The sequence below is a fragment of the Athene noctua genome, chromosome Z (genome assembly GCF_965140245.1).
Source record: "Athene noctua chromosome Z, bAthNoc1.hap1.1, whole genome shotgun sequence".
Taxonomy (NCBI): domain Eukaryota; kingdom Metazoa; phylum Chordata; class Aves; order Strigiformes; family Strigidae; genus Athene; species Athene noctua.
In genome coordinates, this window is record NC_134077.1 from 37351103 (window position 1) to 37360397 (window position 9295).

General features: G+C 46.2%; 1 pseudogene; it reads left to right on the plus strand.

The window, feature by feature from the left end:
• The first annotated feature begins 4316 nt into the window (after nucleotides 1-4316).
• LOC141973266 (mothers against decapentaplegic homolog 1-like) lies at nucleotides 4317-5753 on the plus strand (annotated as a pseudogene).
• Nucleotides 5754-9295: the final 3542 nt, after the last annotated feature.

Consider the following 9295-nt stretch of genomic DNA (forward strand, 5'->3'; position numbering starts at 1 on the left):
AGTGTATCAGAGGATGCTCACCCCACTCCCTTGCAGTTGTATTGTCAGACTCCTGGTTTATCTGAATCTCAGAGGGGTGAAATGTTGACTGAGTGAAACCAAATCTTTCTCATCAAGCACAAAGACCACTAATCACTGGTTCCATCGCGTAAGCCTGAAGAGATGACAAGGTGACGAGCCTGTTAAAAAGTGAGCATTTCTGCCCCAGAGTGGGATGATTGTTCAAGAAGCATGAAGTCAGCAAAAATCTGTGGGAACAGAGGGGGAAAAAAAAAAAAAAAGGTGGTCAGGGTGAGTACGACCACCGACCCTGTTGGACAAGGGGTGTTACACCACATTCCCCCTCAATGTATGCACAGAACCCATGCTCTACTTTTTTCCTTCTATCTCATGGAAATGAGTTCATGAAATAGCTGCCCCTTCTTGTCTAGTATGCTGTACTGGGTCTGGCTGAACTGGAATTAATTTTCCCCTATAGCAGCCCTCACGGTGATGTGTTTGATGCTGGGATCTGGCAGGGTGTTGATAGCACCCTGGTGTTGTGGCTACTGCTGAGCAGTGCTCACACAGCACCAAGGCTCTTTCTGACATTTCCCTCCCCAGTGGGACGGGGTGGGCAAGATCTTGGGAGGGGACACAACCAGGACAGCTGACCCAAACCGACCAAAGGGATATTCCAGACCATGTGACGTCTGCTCAGTATAAAGCTGGGAGAAAGGAGGAAGGGGGTGGGGTCACCCTTGGTCCTCCGAGGCAACCATACGCGTATTGGAGCCCTGCTTCCTGAGAAGGCCCGACATCGCCTCTTCATGGGAAGTAGAGAATAAATCTGTTTGCTTTTGCTTCCATGCGCGGACTTTTGTTTCGCTTTGCTTATATTAAAACTGCTTTTGTTTCACCCACAAGGGTTAGTTTATCTTCTTTCCCCTCTTTACCCTGTTGAGAAAACAAGGGGAAAGAGAGGCGGGGGAAGTGATAGAGCGACTTGGTGGATACCTGGCATTTAGCCAGAGTCAAACCATCACATATGCTTATCAGCTGATAAGGTGAACTTGAAAGGTGACAGAAAACTTTGCTCTGTGTGCACCCACTGTAGGGAAATTTATGAAAGAAAATGGTTATACAGTATTGCAGGACAAGTTGGACAATCCTGACTGGCTTGCTGAACGGCAGTTGTCCTTGAAGTCACCTTTGAAGCCATATAAGGCAAAACCCCGAGTAAACAACAGTGTTAGCAACGTGTAGAAGGGGATGCTGCAGCCACAAGGGGGGAGTGCCCTCAGACAAAGTTGCCTCGTGGGACGCTTACGCTGTGCCAATGAGGAGTCAGTTGTGGCGTGTGAACTGATCTCAGGGACCAATCACGAGTTGTTATTGGGAGCGTGATTGTTGCATGTACATAACGTTTATGTTATATATACTGGCCAGTTGCCTAATAAAGTTGGAACAAGTTTGTAAATCATATGGGTGTGTACGCTTGTTACCCGGGCTCTACCCCTACCATGACAAATGGCGCCTGAACAGGGATGCCTCCCTTTTTAACTACGCATCGACCAGGGATTCGACGGTGCTAGAAGGCGGACAGGGTAGAAGCAGCGCAGAGTAACCCAGGAGCGGGATGCAAAGATGTACTTCTTGAGTAGGAAAAAATGCTGGCCAGGTTGTCCTCTGCGAAGGTAAGCCGCGATGGCGTTAGAAACGGATGCGGCAGTTCAGCTCCTTGCTAGTATTCTCTCTAAGAGAGGGAGCAATGTGATCTCGTTAATTTAATGGACTTGGTTCATTGGGCTCAGAAGCGAGAATTTTGCCTTAGCCCTGACTTGCTGTTCAAACCCCAAGAATGGAGAGAAGTGGGAGATGCGTTGTGGTGGAGTACCATAGAAGGTGGAAAGGCTGGCAAAAAGGCAAAAGAACTGGGATCCATGTGGCAGGACGTGGTTAATGCATTAAAGAAAATGAAAGCGGGACACAAGGTTGCTGCAGCTACCATGGAGGCATTGCAATCAGAAACACAGACTAATGTATTTGTCTAAAGCAAAACTGGGGTGTGCTGTGAGGGTTTTTGGGCTTACTTAAGTGGCGTTTCCTGTTAGTGGGATGTCGGGTCCGGTAGCATTGTCTGCGGCTGAGATCGCTGCATGAGTAGAGGGCGGATGTGAATGATGTGAAGTCAAAGAACTGACTGAAACAAAGCCGGAAATACAGATGGTAGAAGCGGCTAAGGAGGGGCTTGTTATACACGGAAAGGAGACGGGGGCTGGAGCATCAAGTCACCACCCCAAGTTGTTGCCACCCCTTCCTGCCTCGGGTCCACCTACTTCCTCCTCTACGTCATCTAATCCCACGTCAGGACATAATATGTCCAGGAAGGCGTCACCAAACAGTAATCTAGAGACTGACAAAACCATACGTCAGTTGATAAAAAGACTTGAAGAGTTGCTTGGACCGCCACATGCAGATACAAACCCTCCTGTTTCTACCACGTGGTGGGGCCCTTGGAACACGCATGAAGATCCTTCGTCACACCCCTCAGCCCCCACCAGCTGCGGCAGAACGACGCTCCCTTCCTTGCAGTGCACCAAACTCTTCTCAAGCCTCTGGAGCCGATCCTTTACAACGCCGATGGTCTGGAGTGATGCAAGACGCGCTACTAGAAGGGGACTGGCACATGGCTGGAACACTTGCCTGCCCAGTAATCATCCAGAATGGCACCGGAAAATGGAACCGCATGACTGGAAGATTTTGCAGCAAGCTAAATAAGCAGTTGTCACTTATGGTTTAAAGTCTGAAGCAGCCAGAAACATTATAAAATACATCTTTACTGCTGATTTAATGGCTCCTGCTGACTGCCAAAATGTAGCTACTCTTTTGCTGACACCATTGCAGTTTTTACTATGGGAAAGAATGTGTAAACAGCTCCCCATTGCGGAATTGAACAAACATCAGCAAGATCCCAATGACCCCTTTTATGCAGTTACAGTGGATATGTTAACAGGACAGGGTGCCTATGCAACCACAACTGTACAAATTACTTTTCCTCCTATTTTTCATCAATTGTCACAACAATTGGCCCATCAAGCCTTCCAACACGTTTCAGAAGGAAAACAGCCATCACCATTTGTGTCCATTAGACAAGGAATTACTGAACCATACAACTCCTTTATTGACTGGTTGTCCCACACAACTGAGGAGCAACTGGAGTTACCAGAAAAGATGAAGGACTATATGTTTCGTTTATTAGCTTTCAAGAATGCAAATGCTCATACAAAAACGATCTTAGCTGACCTACCAAATGGGGCTCCAGTTGATGAGATGCTTTTGCGAGCATCTAGAGCCGAACAAAATGCACATATGGCGATGATCGCCTCTGCCATTGGACGTAACCCATGAGTCTGAGTTTGGGAGATTAAAATATGTCCATGTGTCCGTAGATACCTTTTCTAAGTTTGTTTGGGCCACTGCCCAACCTGGAGAAAAAGCATTGCATGTGAAGAAACATTTAACAGCATGTTTTCTGGTTATGGGCATTCCAGAACAAATAAAAACTGATAACGGTCTGGCATAAACTAGCCAAAGTGTTAAAGCCTTTATGTGAACATGGAATATCAAACATAGCAGAGGAATACCCAATTCCCCCACAGCACAAGCAGTGGTGGAACAGACTAACAGGACTGTAAAGGAATACCTAGAGAAACAAAAGAATAATGTCGAGCTTGAGCCAATGCAAAGACTAAACAAAGTGTTGCTTACTTGAACTGTCTTTGTATTACAGAAGGAAGAGAAGAGCCTCCTGTCGTTATTCACCATGCAACAGTAAAAGCTGGCTGACCTCACTCTTTACCTCGTTTCTTTGTGCATTATAAGCACCCCCACACCGGGAGATGGGAGGGATGAGCTCCAGTTGTATTTAATGGTCGAGGGTATATGTGTGTCTCAACAGGTGAAGGACCACTGTAGGTACTGACTCGTTTTACCCATGCTGCATGTCCACCAGAGAGGAACGCACCCTCTAGAGATGACGAAGACACCTCGGAGACCTCACCCATCACACTCAACTAGGACTTCAGCCTTGGCAGATGTACTCAGAATAAGTTCTCAGTCGGAAGAGTTTAAAATGATGAGAAGGTCGTGTCCGTCAAGAGGGGATGTCGGTGCTGCCTTCCTGGGACTGGAGGACTGAAAAGAAAAAGGAATTTGAATCATTTGATACAGGTTGTTTTTGACTACTGACAGAGTTCTTCTGTACCCTGGTGGTGGTGGTAGATCAGAACAGTCTCTCCTGGTTGGTTCTGTGATATCACCACAGTGGGATCACCATGAATGTGACAAGTTTATTCTCCTTTACCAGCCCAGCAGTGAAGAGGCTGTTGGGATGGCGACAGGGCGATGAAGAGGAATAATGGGCAGAGAAAGCTGTTGATGCATTAGTGAAAAAAATGAAGACAAAGGGTGGTATGGAGGAGCTGGAGAAAGCCTTAAGCTGTCCCGGTCAGCCCAGCAACTGTGTCACAATTCCTCATCCCTTGGATGGCAGGCTTCAGGTGTCACACCGGAAAGGGCTCCTGCATGTCATTTACTGTAGGGTGTGGCGCTGGCTGGACCTGCAGAGCCATCACAAACTGAAACCACTGCAGTGCTGCGAGTTTCCCTTTGGTTTAAAACAGAAGGAGGTTTGCATCAATCCCTACCACTACGAGTGGGTAGAGAGTCCTGTCCTTCCTCTGGTGCTGGTCCCACGACACAGTAAGTACAACCCTCAGCACAGCCTCTTGGCCCAGTTCCGCAACCTGGGACAAAATGAGCCCCACGTGCCCCACAACGCTACTTTCCCAGACTCTTTCCAGAAATCCAGTAGTCACCCATTCCTCACTCACCCAACAGCACCTATTCAAACTCACCTGGAAGCAGCAGCAGCACCTACCCACATTCTCCAGCCAGCTCAGACCCGGGAAATCCTTTCCAGATGCCAGCTGATACTCCCCCTCCTGCTTACCTGCCTCCGGCAGATCAGATGACACATGATACCTCCCAGCTAATGGATACCATCATGATGGCACCCACAATTCCCCCTGACATACACAGAAGAGATGTTCAGGCAGTCACTTACGAAGAGGCAAAGCATGGGTGCTCCATTGTCTACTATGAGCTGAATAATCGTGTTGGGGAGGTATTCCATGCTTCTTCCACCAGCATCTTGGTGGATGGCTTCACTGATCCTTCAAACAATAAGAACAGATTCTGCTTGGGGCTGCTCTCAAATGTTAACCACAACTCCACCATTGAGAACACTAGGTGGCATATTGGCAAAGGTGCTCATCTCTATTATGTTGGTGGGGAGGTGTATGCTGAGTGTCTCAGCGACAGCAGTATTTTCGTGCAAAGTTGGAGCAGCAACTACCATCATGGGTTCCATCCCACCACAGTCTGCAAAATCCCAGTGGCTACAGTTTGAAAATTTTCAATAATCAAGCATTTGCTCAGCTGTTGGCTCAATCAGTTAATCATGGCTTTGAGACAGTGTACGAGCTTACTAAGATGTTCACCCTCCATATAAGTTTTGTAAAGGGTTGGGGAGCTGAGTATCGTCGCCAAAATATAACAAGCACTCCATCCTGGATAGAAATAAATCTTCATGATCCCGTTTGATGGCTGGATAAAGTATTTACTTGATGGGCTCTCCTCATAAACCTATTTCTTCAGTGTCTTTAAAGGTCCCAAGTTCCTGCTTTCCGAAAACATTGTTCTTACATTAAGTGGTGCATTCTTAAAATAACCAAGCAAGTCTGAATTGTCCAAAAAGAAAAAGGGGGATATGTAGGGAAATTTATGAAGGAAAATGGTTATACAGTATTGCAGGACAAGTTGGACAATCCTGACTGGCTTGCTGAACGGCAGTTGTCCTTGAAGTCACCTTTGAAGCCATATAAGGCAAAACCCTGAGTAAACAACAGTGTTAGCAACATGTAGAAGGGGATGCTGCAGCCACAAGGGGGGAGTGCCCTCAGACAAAGTTGCCTCGTGGGACGCTTACGCTGTGCCAATGAGGAGTCAGTTGTGGCGTGTGAACTGATCTCAGGGACCAATCACGAGTTGTTATTGGGAGCGTGATTTTTGCATGTACATAACGTTTATGTTATATATACTGGCCAGTTGCCTAATAAAGTTGGAACAAGTTTGTAAATCATATTGGTGTATACGCTTGTTACCCGGGCTCTACCCCTACCGCAACAACCCACGACCCAAGATTACCAGACTTGAGACAATGCTGGATCTAGGGGCAATGATGCAGATTTCTCAGACTCTTTCTCACCTTTCTTTTTCTTTCCTTTCCTTTATATTCTTTCATATAGATATATGGGGCCACATTGCTTGTTATCCTTTTCCAAGTTTAAATTACTTTCTACTGCAGGCAAAACATTTTAAGCAGTCATTTGGCATCATTTCACCATAATTTCATCTAAATAACAGAGACTGTTATGATTGCTTTAAGCATAATTATATAAAAGTCAGGGTGGAGTGTCTTTGTGTTAGAATCAGGGGGAATGCCAACGGGGAAGATGTTGTAGTGGGAGTCTACTATAGGGCACCCACCCAGGACAAAGAAGTGCATGAAATATTTTATAGGCACTTTGGAGAAATTTCACAATCAGTTGCCTTTGTTCTTGTGGGAGACTTTAACTTCCCAGACATCTGCAGAGCAGGACCAGTCCTAGAGATTCCTGGAATGTGTGGCAGATAACTTCCTGATGCAGCTGGTGAGAGAACCAACCAGAGAAGGTGCCCTGCTGGATCTCCTCTTTGTGAACAGAGAAGGACTGGTGGATGATGTGGCAGTTGGAGGCTGACTAGGGCACAGTGATCATGAAACAAGAGAGTTCTCTAAGAGAGGCCAGGAGAGGGGGCAGCAGAACTGTTGTCCTGGACTTCCAAAGGGATGACTTTTTCTTGTTTAGGCACCTGCTTGAAAGAATCCCTTGGGAGATGGTACTCAAGGGTATAAGGGTCCAGGAAGGCTGACAGTCTTTAAGAAGGAAGTCTTAATGGCACAGGAGCAGGCGGTCCCGAGGTGCTGTAAGAGAAGATGGCAACAGAGAAGACCACCCTGGCTAAAAAGGGAGCTTTGGCTACAGCTCAGGGAGAAAAGGAGAGTTTACAGCCTTTGGAATAAGGGGCTAACCACTCACAATCATTGCAAAGATGCTGTGAGGCTATGCAGGGCGGAAATGAGGAGGTCTAAAGCCCAGCTGGAAATTAATCTGCTTGCAGCATTCAAAGTTAACAAGAAATGTTTCTATAAGTATGTCAACAGCAAAAGAAAGACCAGGAAGAGCCTCCATCCCCTGCTAGATGCAGGAGGAAACATGGTAACAAGTGATGAGGAGGAAAAGGCTGAGGTGTTTAATGCCTTCTTTGCCTCAGCCTTTAATAAGACTAGTTGTACTGAGGGATTGACCCCCCTGCAATCCGGGCGGAGATAGTCAGTGACCTGCTGCATCACACAGACACACACAAGTCTATGGGACCTGATGGGATACACCCGAGGGTGCTGAAGGAGCTGGCTGGGGTGCTCACCAAGCCGCTTTCCATCATTTACCAGCAGTCCTGGCTGACAGGGGAGGTCCCGAGTGATTGGAAATCAATCAATGTGATGCCCATCTATAAGAAGGGTCAGAGGGATTATCTGGGAAATTACAGGCTTGTCAGCTTGACTTTGGTGCCCAAGAAGCTGATGGAATTACATTGGAATGGGCTGCCCAGGGAGGTGGTGGGAGTCCCTGTCCCTGGAGGTGTTTAAGACTTGGGTTAACACAGCACTGAGGGATATGGTGTAGTTGAGAATGGTCAGTCTTAGGTTTATGGTTGGACTATATGATCTTCAAGGTCTTTTCCAACCTAGATGATTCTTCAATTTGAGGGGATAATAAAAGATATACACTATGGACAGGGAATTTCAAAGGGGATTCCCCAAGACGGTTTGTGTACTATGATGTTAGAAAAACTCATTCAAGCCTGGAAACACAAAGAGAAGGATTCCCCAAAATTGAGCAGACTTCCTGAGACAGGGAGGAGGTGGGACTGAAACCTAGCGAAATGGTGATTATTGCTTGTCAAACAGCTATTGACCCTGAAGAGAACTTGATCGATTTTAGATCAGAAAACTGCATGTGTTTCCCCCAGTAAGTGATGTGGGGGGTGATGGCTTGGTCCACTTATGGAAGCTCACAGAAAATAGTAAAGGAGACTTGTTGATTACATTTCCCCTTGGCCCCCTTAAAACTCCAGTTACATTTCTACTAGACACAGGTGTTCAGATCTCAGTGCTCTGAGCTGATATCACTGATTGCGATGGCATTCTACCTGACAAAAACAGATCTGGGTTACAGATCGTTTTGGATGCTCTAAGCCACATCTGACCACTCAGGTAAATGCTGGTTACCTGAGAATGAAAATGCAACAGAGGTTATTATGATTTTTGGAAATTTTCCCACAAATATCCTGGACTTGGCCAATTAAAGGGACATGCCTGGGTGGATTCAAAAGGAAAAGGATGGAAATTTAGGTTCCCAGCTGCCTCTATAAGACTTTAACAGCAAGCACCTGCACTTCCTTCTTCTAAAATTGTTAATGTGAAACCCTATGCCTTAGTGTTAGGGGCCAGGGAGTTGATCACTCCAGTAAGAGTGGAGCTGCAAGTACAAGTGGTAATTATCCCAACTCCCCAGTGTGGCCAGTTCATAAACCTAACAGGAAGAGGTGATTAACAATTGATTATTGGTGATTAAATTCCAATACAGGTCCTCTTACAGCTGCAGTAACTAACATAGCCAAGCTGATTGCAACTATACAGGAACAAGTTCACTATATTTTAGCAACTATTGATGTAAAAGACATGTTTTTAATGATTCCCTTGCAGGAAGCAGACAAAGATTGTTTTACTTTTACCTGGGAAGGCGTGCAGTATACTTTTACATGCCTCCCTCAGGGATACTGCCATTCATGAACCATCGCCCACTATGCACTGGCACAGGAGCTTGCCCATGTTTTCCCAGAGGAGGGAGTTAAGGTAAACCAGTATATTGATGATGTATTAATTGGCAGCCCTGATATCAAACTAGTGGGACAGACCCGAAGAAAGATAATCACTCATCTGGTAAGTTTAGGCCTTCAAATTCCATCAGAAAAGGTACAGCTCCCATCTTTGGAAGTAAAGCTCCTGGGTATTTGGTGGCATGGAGGAACAGTGTGTATTCTACCAAAACTTTAACTAGGAAAACTGGAAATCCAGGTGCCAGCA